Here is a 15355-nt window from a genome sequence, read left to right as displayed (position 1 = left end):
CTGCATTCAGAGCTTCTATTTCTAACCCATGTACAAGAAAAAGTAGAGATACTAGTCATGGTTATGAATCCAGATCCAGTAGAGATGCTGATGATAAAGATAGTTTAGTAGAGCTTGAAGCATTGTTGGTAAAATGACTACCTAGAGGCACTGGCAAATACAAAGGTAAATTACCTTTAAAATATTTTGCATGCAACAAGATTGGCCACATAGTTGCTAACTGTCCTAATGGTGAAAATGAACACAAGAGAGAGAAATTCAAGAAGTATAAGGGTAAAGACAATATAGATTGTCTTATTGCTATTAATAGTGGTATCACTGATGAAGAATCTTATGGTGATGCTAGTGAAGATATTGTGTTTGTAGCTATTAAGGAAGAGATATCAGACTAGAAGGCATTAGTGTCCAGGATGGATAACCCTAATGATTGGATCATTGATAGTGGTTGTTCACATCATATGACCAATGATCGGAGCAAATTTCTTTCCTTGAAGGAATTTGATGGCGGTGTTGTAAGATTTGGCAATGACTCACCCTGCATGGTTAAAGGTAAGGGAGTTACTTATCTTAATGGGAAGAGCAGTGTCGATGATGTCTACTGGGTTGAAGGTGTAAAGCACAATCTTTTGAGTGTGGCACAACTTAATGACAGAGGATACCCACTGGAGTTCAAAAATGGTATGTGCAAAATCGTTGACAACAAAGGTGAATTGATTGCAACCGGGAAACAAACCAAAGGTAACCTATTTCACCTTAATGCTAAAGTTAGCAACTGTTTGATTGCAAAAATAGATGATAGCTTGCTTTGGCATAGGAGATTTTGTCATATAAACTTTGACAACATTATTAAAGTGAGTAAGTCCAAGACAGTGAAAGGTTTGCCTCAGTTAGACAAACCGGTTAATGCTCTTTGCAAAGAATGTTAGTTAGGAAAGATGACTTCTTCAACTTTCAAGAGCAAATCATTCTCAGTGAAGCATTTGTCAGATTTGGTTCATACATATCTTTGTGGACCAATAAGAACAAAAAGCATTCAAGGTGACATATATTTCATGATCCTCACTGATGCTTGCTCAAGGATGATGTGGGCCACATTCTTGAAGGATAAGACTGAAGCTTTTGGTAAATTCAAGGCATTCACGGCCTTAGCTGAGAAAGAGAGCGACAAGAAGATAAAATGTCTTAGAATAGATCAAGGCGGTGAATTTACTTATGAGGAATTTGTAATGTCCCACCAGGAACCCTAAAGGATTTCAACACTACAAGGCAACTAAAGGCAGAAATAATTTTTTTTTAAAAAGATTAAATGAATTAATCATAACTTTGCACAATAAATAACATAAGAGGAAGACTATCATTTACATCCTAAAGGGTTACCAACCAAGATTACTTCTAATTAAAACTACATCACAATATTAATCCAATTATCCATCTAAATAGGGAAAGTCAATAACGATTAAATAACTCAAATTCATAAATTGATCTCCAAAAGATAGGTTTAAAGAATTACAACATATATACTTCCAATGATTCATTTATACATAATAAGAGAGATAATTGAAACAACATATATCCCATGAACTTTAATTACAACATTCCATAAATTACATGGCTTCCATCGAACAATAAAGTACAAAGGTTACAAGTTGCTGATACAATGACCACACGGGCCTCAAAGGTACAAAATCAAGAACATGAGTGCTACACGAAGCAAGAACCAAGATGCACCGGCGAAGCCAATCCTCGCATGAAGGTAGGAACAAGATATCCGATGGGAAGTGGCACTACCACCCGACCATGTGATCCCATAATGGAACCACCCCACCGTGCTAGGAGATAGAAGAAGACCCTCAAGCAAGCAAGGAAAGTACAACAGTACACATGACTCTGCAGTACACAAGTGACCCAACTCACAAAACACTAGCGACCCTAGAGAGAGAGTGTCATCACATGGCTTAAGATGGTTACCCTAGGTAGGTCTCCATAGGTCCCGGCCCCCATCTTGGGTTATCCTGGTAACCTCTCCCGAACCCCTGGCTCCATCTAAGCATCATGCGGACCCTACCATCCTTTCGTGAGGACAAGGTGGTAGGTTTGCCATTCCAGGCCTTCCCAAACACCTTGAGCCTATACAAGCACTCAACCGTGTACGGGGTACATTATCTTAATTAAATTAATAACTACCCACCCCCTAATCAAATTATTAGGTTATCACTTAATAGTTGACTTTCGAGGGGTTATCCTGCCATCCACTTCGGGTGCGGCCCCGCCCAAAAGCCACTCTCTCTACTAGGACACTAACTGGATAAGACTATCTATGAGAACTCTATGGTGGGGCTGACAACCATAAATTATCCAGACATACACAGGTGAAGGACTCACAGTCACAAACCCAGGGTTGACCATTAGGGACATAACACATAATAGCTCACTTCCTCAAGGTTTAAACATCGACACCTGACCAAGGGTAAACATCGACAACATAATGATAATCTTAAACATAATGCAACGACATTAAAACCACTAGACTGCAATTATTGAAACACAAGATCCTACACAAGCAATCTTTCTTTAAGCAGTCATCAGCATAAAATGCTCGCAATAAGGATTTCTTGAATTAAAGACATCGCATCTATTTAACATAAAGAAATGATGAAGTCACATGTCTAAAAAGTTGAATTGGAACCACATTTACAATTTTAAACCCCTAACTAGTTGATGATGATAAAATTACAATTTTCTCAATTTGAGTATAACCAAGTCAACATTTAAATCAAATTAAACAAATATATACAAGCTAATATAAAATAATTCCAAAATAACAACTATTCGTCGAATACAATCATCATATGGTTATACTACGATACTTGGATAACGGACATTAATATTAAATTTAACCCACCTTTCCTTTATTCCAAACGGTAATACTAACCTCCATATCATTTTATTTATTTTCAAAATACAAGGCAATTAATTCTAATCACTAAATCGAGGAATTATAATCAACCTTAATATCATTATAATCTAACAATTAACTTTAACATTATTATTTAATATTAAATAATAACATATTATTATTATTGTTTAAATAACAATATATTATTATTTAATATTAAAAAAAGTAACTTTATTGATGATGTTTTAACAACTAACAATATTATATTGTTATTATTATTATTTTTTTTTAAACTAAAAAAAAATATAAAAAAAACAAATTTTAAACAAGTAACGTGGGGCCCAAAGCTCCCACGGCAGCATGTGCTGCTATCCCCAAGTGTGAGGAAGCAGCACTTGCTGCATCCTCAGACTTGGGGAAAGCAGCGCTGCTGCTAACCCCAGGTTGGGGAATGTAGCGGCTGCAGGGAGAGGGGGTGCGTGGGTTGGGTTGAGCCTAGCTCCCCGCCACCGCCCCCAATCCAAACTGTTAATACTTTTTTTGATTTCAAATTTATTTTTTTTTTGTTTTAATAAACAATTAAATTTTGTTTTTAAATAAAAACGTCTGTGACATTAAAAGGAGCAATTAACAGAGATACAGAGGTCGAAATCTCTGTTAGAAAATAATAACAGTAATTCCCCAGCCAAAACATTTTTTTTTGACAAACAAACAACCAAATAGATAAATCATAAAAGTCACTGGTAATGTCAATTTTACCAGCAAATAAAAAAAAAACTTCTGAGACAAAACAGGGGCAAGAAAACTTCATCCAATCAGCCCAGTTCACTCTTAAAATTAAAGTACATGGGAATAGACTTAATCTCTAACCTCCAATTGAATTTCTTTGCTCCCAACAAGCATGAACAAGAGAAATTAACTCATAATCATCATTTTTAAACTGAAAATTACCAGGGAGAGGTATTTTATAAATGCTTGGCAAAATTTTGCCAGCATAACACTACTAAAACCCAAACAATATTTCCAATTACAAACAGCAAAAGCTAAGAATTTCTTGCACAAGCAAAAATGAAACAACATAAATTAAGTTATGAAACTACTTGGAGAGAGTTTGAGTTTGAATTTTGATAACAAATTGATAGAATTCTTCTTCAACAAACCCATGGCAAGCAAAGACTCAACACCCAAAACTCATAAACCAAGCTTTTAAACAATAAACAGAAAATTGGAAGAAAGCAAGGATTTTTTTGTTAAAATAAACAAGGATTCAACCAACCTCTAAGATTTCCAAGAAGGAGTTGTATGCTTCAGCAGGACTCCCAACTAGTTCAAAACCCAAATCCACCTTTCAAGCAATTTTTTCCAGAATTTCTTTTTCCTCCTCCAAACAAGCATATCCCCCAAAAACCCCTCCAAGGTAAATTAGTAAGACAATGTTTTAACCTAATTTTCTAGGTTGCAATATTTTCTATTTTAAAAAAAAAACATTAAAATAAACAATTGACTTTCTTTTTTCTTTTTCATATTCCTCAAAAACAAATAAATGAGAATTCCCTTTTTTTTTTTTGAAAATTACATTTCTCATATATAGCAATTAAATCAACTTTTCAACTAAATAGGAAACAATGAGTTAGCTTTATTTGTATATATATTAAAAGCAATTAACTCTATTTATTCTACTTCTTCCGTTGGATCTAAATACGATTACTTTTCCAAAAAAAAACAACTATAGGTTAAAATCTAATAAACTAATCAATTAAGCTTGGTTCAAGACATAAAAGCATAATAAGGAATAAATCACTCAAACCAACAAAGAATGACAACTTATACTTTAAATAAATAACCGAACCACTATGGCACGCAATTCAAGGAAAAGCAAAAAGACTCGAAATTCGAACAAAAGGGATGAACGACTGACTGACGGCACTCACAAGAATAGACTGAGGTAAGGACTAGGGTCAAAAGCTATCTCCTCCACTCCCATCGGACATATAAGGCACGCTCAGACCTGTGAAGCCAGGTGGAGACGATACCCCGTACCTACCCGGTACTTGTACCTGCAATATCCTGCATCATCGAATCACACATGCATGCATATAAATATAGAATACATGACACGCACACCGATGAAAGAGAATCGCGACGTTCCCTGTCTCATCGAAATGAGTAAAGGAAAGTCGTCCCCTTGCATCCAATACAATAGAAAACACGCAACATATATATGACACATCGCCTAGATGAAGTAAGATGTCAGTACAAAGCAATAATCCATGAAATACTAGAAATCACCAATACTGAAATACTGAAAATAACTCATGCATCTAATATCCAGATAAATAGGAAATAATATCAAATACGTCTGCAAAATATCGAGCAATAAAGTGTCAACTGAATAGTAAACTGCAACATATAATCAGTCTAATAAGTCCGATCGAGAAGGGGTACTACATTCTCCCCCACAAAACTAGGCTTACTCTTGGAAGCCTAAAACAGATAAGAATAGAGCTCTCTCATCTTCGCTGCATCCTCCCATGTCACCAAGGTCTCATCATTTGGGTCCCATAGGACCCTTACCTGGTCGATGGTGCGACCCCTGAGGGTCAAATCCCGACGCTGAAGAATGCGCACGGGCTCCATGGAAAGCTGCCCGTCCTCGACCTGCAAAGCGTTCCAATCAAGAACATGAGTCACATCGAGGTGATAAGGTCGAAGAACTGAAACATGAAAGACATCGTGGATGCGGGATAGACTCGGTGGCAAGGCAAGACGGTAGGCAACAGGTCCTATCCTCTCAAGGATCTCAAACGGGCCAACAAAACAAGGCGCCAACTTAGAACCCTTTCCGTAACGGATCGGACTCTTTCGCGGACACACTCTCAAGAATACATGGTCGCCAACAGAAAACTGACGATCTACCCTGTGAGCATCTGCATACTTCTTCTGCCTATCCTGTGCAGCTACCAAATGCTCACGAATCCGCTCAACCTGCTGCTCCATCTCTCGAAGGATATCCGGGCCTATAAGCACCCTGTCCTCTAACCGATCCCAACTCAACGGAGTACGGCAAGGACGACCATACAATGCCTGAAAGGGAGACATACCTATGGAGCTATGATATCCATTGTTATAAGCAAACTCCACAAGATAAATATAATCCTCCCAACGCGATTGCTGGTCCATAACATACATGCGAAGCATGTCCTCTAAAACCTGATTCACACACTCAGTCTGACCATCTGTCTCTGGGTGATAAGCTGAACTGAAGTTCAACTGAGTTCCCAAAGCATGCTGAAGTGAGGTCCACAATGCTGAGGTAAAGACTGGATCTCTATCAGAGATTATCCACCTCGGAATCCCATGCAATCTCACCACATCTTCCAAAAAGACACGAGCCACCACTGCTGCTGTATAGGAAGCTCGGATCGGAACAAAATGAGCAACCTTCGTCAACCTGTCAACAATGACCATGATGGCATCATGACGACGTGAAGAAACAGGCAACCCAACAATGAAATCCATGGAAATGATATCCCATTTCCAATCCGGTACTAAATTAGGCTGTAAAAGCCCTGCTGGGTGCTGATGCTCCGCCTTCACTCGCTGACATTCCAAACACTTTGACACAAAATCGACAATGTCACATTTCATACCAGCCCAATGATAAATCTGTCTAAGATCTGCATGCATCTTCTTGACACCTGGATGTGCCGAATAGGGTGCACGATGGGCCTCAGTCATGATCAAAGTGCGAAGACCCTCCAAAGGAGGTACGTAGATTCGACCAAGATGACGTAGAATGCCATCCGCCTCAAGACTATACCCAATGAATCTACCCTCTAAGGGCCTTCCGGACTCCAACACGGCTCTAACATCCTGATACCAAGAGTCCTGAGGAAGAACTCCAAGAATTCTCTGTCTCAAGTCCACTCCAAGGGAAAATGCTGAAACTTCATGCCACTTACGACTCAAAGCATCAACCACTACATTCTCCTTTCCCTGAATATATCGAACCTCAAAATCATACTCACAGAGGAATTCCATCCACCTTCGCTGTCGAGCATTCAAGTTCGGCTGCGTGAAGATATATTGCAAACTGCGGTGATCACTATGCAGCTCAAACCGACGCCCTAACAGAAAGTGACGCCACCTAACCAATGCATGCACTACAGTTGCCAACTCCAAATCATGAACTGGATAGTTCAACTCGTGGTCCTTGAGTTTGCGAGACTCATAGGCAACCACACGTCCATCCTGCATAAGCACCGCACCTATACCTTCTAAAGAGGCATCTGTGCATACCATAAACTCTCTGGATGGATCAGGGACTACCAAAATCGGAGCACTGACAAGGAGTTCCTTCAAGGCACGAAAAGCTGACTCACACTGCTCTGACCAAACAAACTTCTTCCCTTTCCTCTGAAGAGAAGTAATCGGGTGACCTATACGGGAAAAATCCTTAACAAAGCGATGGTAATATCTGGCCAAACCCATAAAGCTCCGAACCTCTGAAACATTGGTCGGCGCTGGCCAATCCACTATGGCTTGGATCTTTGAAGGATCCATAGATACACCCTCTCCTGAAACCACATGACCAAGATAGTTCACCTCAGTTTGGAAGAAATCACACTTCGCCAAATTGGCATAAAGCTGATTCTCCCTCAAACACTGCAAAACTTGACGCAGGTGACCCTCATGCTCTTCCATAGATCTAGAATAAATCAATATATCATCCAAGAACACAAGAACAAAATGATCCAGGTATGCACGGAAAACCCCATTCATGAGGCACATGAAAACTGAAGGCGCGTTTGTCAACCCAAATGGCACTACTGTGAACTCGTAGTGACCATATCGAGTGCAAAACGTTGTCTTATGAATGTTTGCATCATGAATGCGCAACTGATGGTACCCAGATTTTAGATCAATCTTAGAGAACACCATGGCTCCCTTCACCTAATCAAAAAGATCATCAATACGAGGCAATGGATATCGATTCTGGATGGTTACTTTATTCAGCTGTCGGTAATCAATGCATAACCGAAGAGAACCATCTTTCTTCTTTACGAAGATAACAGGCGCACCCCAAGGAGAGACACTAGGATGAATGAATCCCTTGGTCAACAATTCCTCCATCTACAACTTCAACTCACTCAACTCCTGAGTAGTCATCCAATATGGAGCTCTCGAAATAGGTTCTGCACCAGGAACCAAGTCAATGCGGAAATCTACGTCTCGCTTCGGAGGCATACCAGGAATCTCCAACGGAAACACATCGGCAAACTCTCGAAGAATAGGGTGCCTATCAAGAGCGATTTCTTGACTCTCTCCCTCATCCAAATCCTCAAGAGTTATTGCAAAAAGCTGACATCCTCTACGCATACACCACTTAAGTTGCATAGCGGAAATCATACGTAAGGATATCGATCTCTGAACTCCAACGATCTCCACTTTCCTGCCATGGTCATCTAAACACTCTACTGTCTTCTGACGACAGTCCACATGAGCACTGTGAGATGATAACCAATCCATCCCCAACACTACTCCATAGGATCCCAAAGGAATGACACGAAGGTCAATAGAAGTCACAAAGGGACCTAGATCCAACTCACAACTAGGAACAAAGGCATCTACGAACACGCGCACCCCGGTAGCCAACTCTACCTGCCACTTGTCCGCCTGCTTAGCAGATGTGAGTCCACATCGCTCCACAATGGACGAAGAAATAAAATAATCCAATGCACCGGAGTCAAAAAGCACTGAGATAGGGATATCACACAACACACCTGCGGCCTCAATAACTGTCCCCTGATGCTCAGCCTGGCGGTTATCAACCGCTGCAAACACTCTGTGGGACCTACCAGCATCCCCTACTATAGGGTCTGATGCAGCTGGCCCCTGATTCCCTGTCTGGTGGACACGCTGAGGACACTGCGTGGCTATATGACCATATTGCCCACAAGAGTAGCAAGCTCCTCTACCTGGTCCTCTACCTCCAGTCGGCCCACTGGACTGCTGAAAGCTTCCCCTACAAGGGGCTTGTGATGCACTCTGAGAAGACTGTCTTGGAAAACCCTGTTTGCTCCTCCGCCAGTTCCTGTTCCTTCTATGATGAGGGTTGCCACCTTGTTGGCCCTGAGACTGTTTCGGTTTCTGCTGCTGCGGTTGCTGTTGCGGCTGCTGCTGCTGCTGCTGTCCACCCTTAGCGGGTGCCTGAGGAGTCCTGAATGGTGCCGCTGACTGGGACTGATTCCCACAAGCTCTGTTCCCACTAAAAGGGACACTCCCTATCTGAACTCCTGACTGTCCACCATGCGCACGGATGAGGTTCTGCTCAACCAATCTGGCTTTCGCCACCGCTGCCTCCACTGAAACTGGCTCAAAAACTCTAACCCCTCCACTAATGCGGTCATTAAGACCTCTCAAGAAATGCTGTATGAGCATAGTCTCATCGTTGCCAATCCCGGCATACTGTTTCAGCTCATAGAATCTATGCTCGAACTTGTCAACTGACATACCAAACTGCCGCAACGCATAGAACTCATCTGCCCGAGTCTGTCTCCACTACAGTGAGAGAAACCGTGTTCTGAACCTCTCTAAGAAAATCTCCCAAGAAACAGTATTGATATTCAGACCAATCCTCTCCTCCTCTAACTTCCACCATATAGAAGCAAAATCATCGAGACGCATGATCGCGCATCTCGCTCGGGTGTTGCTACTGTATGGGAACATAGCGAAACACCTATCCAAACTAATCAACCAAGTCTCTGCCTCGAGACCTGTGCCTCGACCATCAAAGAAAGGAGGGTTGGTCCTCAAAAGATCCTTGATGTGACTCGAGGGAGCTGAATCATGGCCAACTGGAACCTCTCTCCTCCTAGGAGACCTCTCTCTCTCTCTCCTCTGAAATATGTTGATGCGACTCCCCAACCTGAGCATGGATGGGCTGCTCACCTTCAGGCCTGGGGCCTAGCCTAGCTAGAACTTCCTGAAACATCTGCCTCAGCTCTTCCCTTTCGGGAACCTGCTCTTCTACATGGGGTAATTCCTGATGCACTGACTGATCTTGCTCCACACTCACATGAGCGGGTGGTGGTGAAGGACTATGGCGGTCTGAACCTCAACCCCGTCCCCCACCTCTACCTCTATTGCGGCCACCAACACGGCCAACTCCCCTAGCTTTCCTAACCATGACCAAAACTGCAAAAGAGAAAACGGTTCAGATCAATGACAAGGATAAAGCAAGGAAAATCCAAACACTAAGATCTACACACAAGGTCAAATTGAATGGGCTCACTACAATCCCAGAGTACCCAATGTTGAAACATGGGCTCTGATACCAAATGTAATGCCCCGCCAGGAACCCTAAAGGATTTCAACACTACAAGGCAACTAAAGGGAGAAATAATTTTTTTAAAAAAAGATTAAATGAATTAATCATAACTTTGCACAATAAATAACATAAGCGGAAGACTATCATTTACATCCTAAAGGGTTACCAACCAAGATTACTTCTAATTAAAACTACATCACAATATTAATCCAATTATCCATCTAAATAGGGAAAGTCAATAACGATTAAATAACTCAAATTCATAAATTGATCAACAAAAGATAGGTTTAAAGAATTACAACATATATACTTCCAATGATTCATTTATACATAATAAGAGAGATAATTGAAACAACATATATCCCATGAACTTTAATTACAACATTCCATAAATTACATGGCTTCCATCGAACAATAAAGTACAAAGGTTACAAGTTGCTGATACAATGACCACACGGGCCTCAAAGGTACAAAATCAAGAACATGAGTGCTACACGAAGCAAGAACCAAGATGCACCGGCGAAGCCAATCCTCGCATGAAGGTAGGAACAAGATATCTGATGGGAAGTGGCACTACCACCCGACCATGTGATCCCATAATGGAACCACCCCACCGTGCTAGGAGATAGCAGAAGACCCTCAAGCAAGCAAGGAAAGTACAACAGTACACATGACTCTGCAGTACACAAGTGACCCAACTCACAAAACACTAGCGACCCTAGAGAGAGAGTGTCATCACATGGCTTAAGATGGTTACCCTAGGTAGGTCTCCATAGGTCCCGGCCCCCATCTTGGGTTATCCTGGTAACCTCTCCCGAACCCCCGGCTCCATCTAAGCATCATGTGGACCCTACCATCCTTTCGTGAGGACAAGGTGGTAGGTTTGCCATTCCAGGCCTTCCCAAACACCTTGAGCCTATACAAGCACTCAACCGTGTACGGGGTACATTATCTTAATTAAATTAATAACTACCCACCCCCTAATCAAATTATTAGGTTATCACTTAATAGTTGACTTTCGAGGGGTTATCCTGCCATCCACTTCGGGTGCGGCCCCCGCCCAAAAGCCACTCTCTCTACTAGGACACTAACTGGATAAGACTATCTATGAGAACTCTATGGTGGGGCTGACAACCATAAATTATCCAGACATACACAGGTGAAGGACTCACAGTCACAAACCCAGGGTTAACCTTTAGGGACATAACACATAATAGCTCACTTCCTCAAGGTTTAAACATCGACACCTGACCAAGGGTAAACATCGACAACATAATGACAATCTTAAACATAATGCAACGACATTAAAACCACTAGACTGCAATTATTGAAACACAAGATCCTACACAAGCAATCTTTCTTTAAGCAGTCATCAGCATAAAATGCTCACAATAAGGATTTCTTGAATTAAAGACATCGCATCTATTTAACATAAAGAAATGATGAAGTCACATGTCTCAAAAGTTGAATTGGAACCACATTTACAATTTTAAACCCCTAACTAGTTGATGATGATAAAATTACAATTTTCTCAATTCGACTATAACCAAGTCAACATTTAAATCAAATTAAACAAATATATACAAGCTAATATAAAATAATTCCAAAATAACACCTATTCGTCGAATACAATCATCATATGGTTATACTACGATACTTGGATAACGGACATTGATATTAAATTTAACCCACCTTTCCTTTATTCCAAACGTTAATACTAACCTCCATATCATTTTATTTATTTTCAAAATACAAGGCAATTAATTCTAATCACTAAATCGAGGAATTATAATCAACCTTAATATCATTATAATCTAACAATTAACTTTAACATTATTATTTAATATTAAATAATAACATATTATTATTATTGTTTAAATAACAATATATTATTATTTAATATTAAAAAAAGTAACTTTATTGATGATGTTTTAACAACTAACAATATTATATTGTTATTTTTCTTTTTTTTTTTTAAACTAAAAAAAAATATAAAAAAAACAAATTTTAAACAAGTAACGTGGGGCCCAAAGCTCCCACGGCAGCATGTGCTGCATCCTCAGACTTGGGGAAAGCAGCGCTGTTGCTAACCCCAGGCTGGGGAATGTAGCGGCTGCAGGGAGAGGGGGTGCGTGGCCTGGGTTGAGCCCAGCTCCCCGCCACCGCCCCCAATCCAAACTGTTAATACTTTTTTTGATTTCAAATTTTTTGTTTTTTTTGTTTTAATAAACAATTAAATTTCGTTTTTAAATAAAAACGTCTGTGACATTAAAAGGAGCAATTAACAGAGATACAGAGGTCGAAATCTCTGTTAGAAAATAATAACAGTAATTCCCCAGCCAAAACATTTTTTTTTGACAAACAAACAACCAAATAGATAAATCATAAAAGTCACTGGTAATGTCAATTTTACCAGCAAATAAAAAAAAAACTTCTGAGACAAAACAGGGGCAAGAAAACTTCATCCAATCAGCCCAGTTCACTCTTAAAATTAAATTACATGGGAATAGACTTAATCTCTAACCTCCAATTGAATTTTTTTGCTCCCAACAAGCATGAACAAGAGAAATTAACTCATAATCATCATTTTTAAACTGAAAATTACCAGGGAGAGGTATTTTATAAATGCTTGGCAAAATTTTGCCAGCATAACACTACTAAAACCCAAACAATATTTCCAATTACAAACAGCAAAAGCTAAGAATTTCTTGCACAAGCAAAAATGAAACAACATAAATTAAGTTATGAAACTACTTGGAGAGAGTTTGAGTTTGAATTTTGATAACAAATTGATAGAATTCTTCTTCAACAAACCCATGACAAGCAAAGACTCAACACCCAAAACTCATAAACCAAGCTTTTAAACAATAAACAGAAAATTGGAAGAAAGCAAGGATTTTTTTGTTAAAATAAACAAGGATTCAACCAACCTCTAAGATTTCCAAGAAGGAGTTGTATGCTTCAGCAGGACTCCCAGCTAGTTCAAAACCCAAATCCACCTTTCAAGCAATTTTTTCCAGAATTTCTTTTTCCTCCTCCAAACAAGCATATCCCCCAAAAACCCCTCCAAGGTAAATTAGTAAGACAATGTTTTAACCTAATTTTCTAGGTTGCAATATTTTCTATTTTAAAAAAAAAACATTAAAATAAACAATTGACTTTCTTTTTTCTTTTTCATATTCCTCAAAAACAAATAAATGAGAATTCCCTTTTTTTTTTTTGAAAATTACATTTCTCATATATAGCAATTAAATCAACTTTTCAACTAAATAGGAAACAATGAGTTAGCTTTATTTGTATATATATTAAAAGCAATTAACTCTATTTATTCTACTTCTTTCGTTGGATCTAAACACGATTACTTTTCCAAAAAAAAACAACTATAGGTTAAAATCTAATAAACTAATCAATTAAGCTTGGTTCAAGACATAAAAGCATAATAAGGAATAAATCGCTCAAACCAACAAAGAATGACAACTTATACTTTAAATAAATAACCGAACCACTATGGCACACAATTCGAGGAAAAGCAAAAAGACTCAAAATTCGAACAAAAGGGATGAACGACCGACTGACAGCACTCACAAGAATAGACTGAGGTAAGGACTAGGGTCAAAAGCTATCTCCTCCATTCCCATCGGACATATAAGGCACGCTCAGACCTGTGAAGCCAGGTGGAGACGATACCCCATACCTACCCGGTACTTGTACCTGCAATATCCTGCATCATCGAATCACACATGCATGCATATAAATATAGAATACACGGCATGCACACCGATGAAGGAGAATCGCGACATTCCCTGTCTCATCGAAATGAGTGAAGGAAAATTGTCCCCTTGCATCCAATACAATAGCAAACACGCAACATATATATGACACATCGCCTAGATGAAGTAAGATGTCAGTACAAAGCAATAATCCATGAAATACTAGAAATCACCAATACTGAAATACTGAAAATAACTCATGCATCTAATATCCAGATAAACAGGAAATAATATCAAATACGTCTGCAAAATATCGAGCAATAAAGTGTCAACTGAATAGTAAACTGCAACATATAATCAGTCTAATAAGTCCGATCGAGAAGGGGTACTACAGAATTCACTAGGTACTGTGATGAGAACGATATCAAACAACAACTTTCTGCACCAAGGACACCACAACAGAATGGTATTGCAGAGAGGAACAACCGGTCAGTGGTTGAAGCTGCTAGGACAATGTTGATACAAGGAGGTGTAGCGAAAACATTTTGGAGAGAATCTGTCAGTACAACTGTCTACACTATGAACCGAGTTTTGGTGAAAAGAGGTAAGGACACGACCCCTTATGAATATTGGTATGGAAGATCACCTGATGTTAGCTATTTTAAGATATTTGGAAGAAAATGTTTTATTAAGAGAGGTGATTTCATTAGCAAATTTGAAGATAAGAGTGATGAGGGCATATTTCCTGGCCATTCCACCAAGAGTAAGGCCTACAAGTGTTTTAACAACCAGACACGGAGAATTGTTGAGAGTGTTGATGTTCAAGTGGATGAATGTCCTGAAGTTTCAAAGGAAATCAGCTTAGAGAAGAAGGATGAAGATCCTTGCATTTTGTTTTTGGAACCAGAAACTATGAAATCTGAAACCAGCAAAGAAAATTTTGATGCACTTGTTCAACTGGAACACATAAATTTAGAAGATGATGATAATGATGAAGCTGAACCTAAAGATTATGATCATGTTATTCCTAGATATGTAAGACTGAATCATAGTCCTGAATAGATTAATGGGAATAAGGATGCTGGAGTACTAACTAGAAGAAGATTAAGAGAGAACTCTTGCATGGTCTCCACCATTGAACCAAGAATTGCTAAGGAGGCATTTGGTGGTGATCATTGGGTTAAAGCTATGGAGGAGGAATTGGATCAAATTGAGAAGAACAACACTTGGACCCTAGTACCTCGATCCGTAAATAAGAATGTTATAGATACTAAATGGGTATTTAGGAACAAGTTGAATGAAGATGGTGTTGTAGTTCGCAATAAGGCTAGGTTGGTTTGCAAGGGCTATGCACAAGAAGAAGGAGAAGATTATGGTGAAACTTTTGCACCAGTAGCAAGACTGGAAGGTGTCAGAACT

This window comes from Cryptomeria japonica, chromosome 9 (assembly GCF_030272615.1).
Source record: "Cryptomeria japonica chromosome 9, Sugi_1.0, whole genome shotgun sequence".
Taxonomy (NCBI): domain Eukaryota; kingdom Viridiplantae; phylum Streptophyta; class Pinopsida; order Cupressales; family Cupressaceae; genus Cryptomeria; species Cryptomeria japonica.
This window is presented reverse-complemented; position numbering follows the sequence as displayed.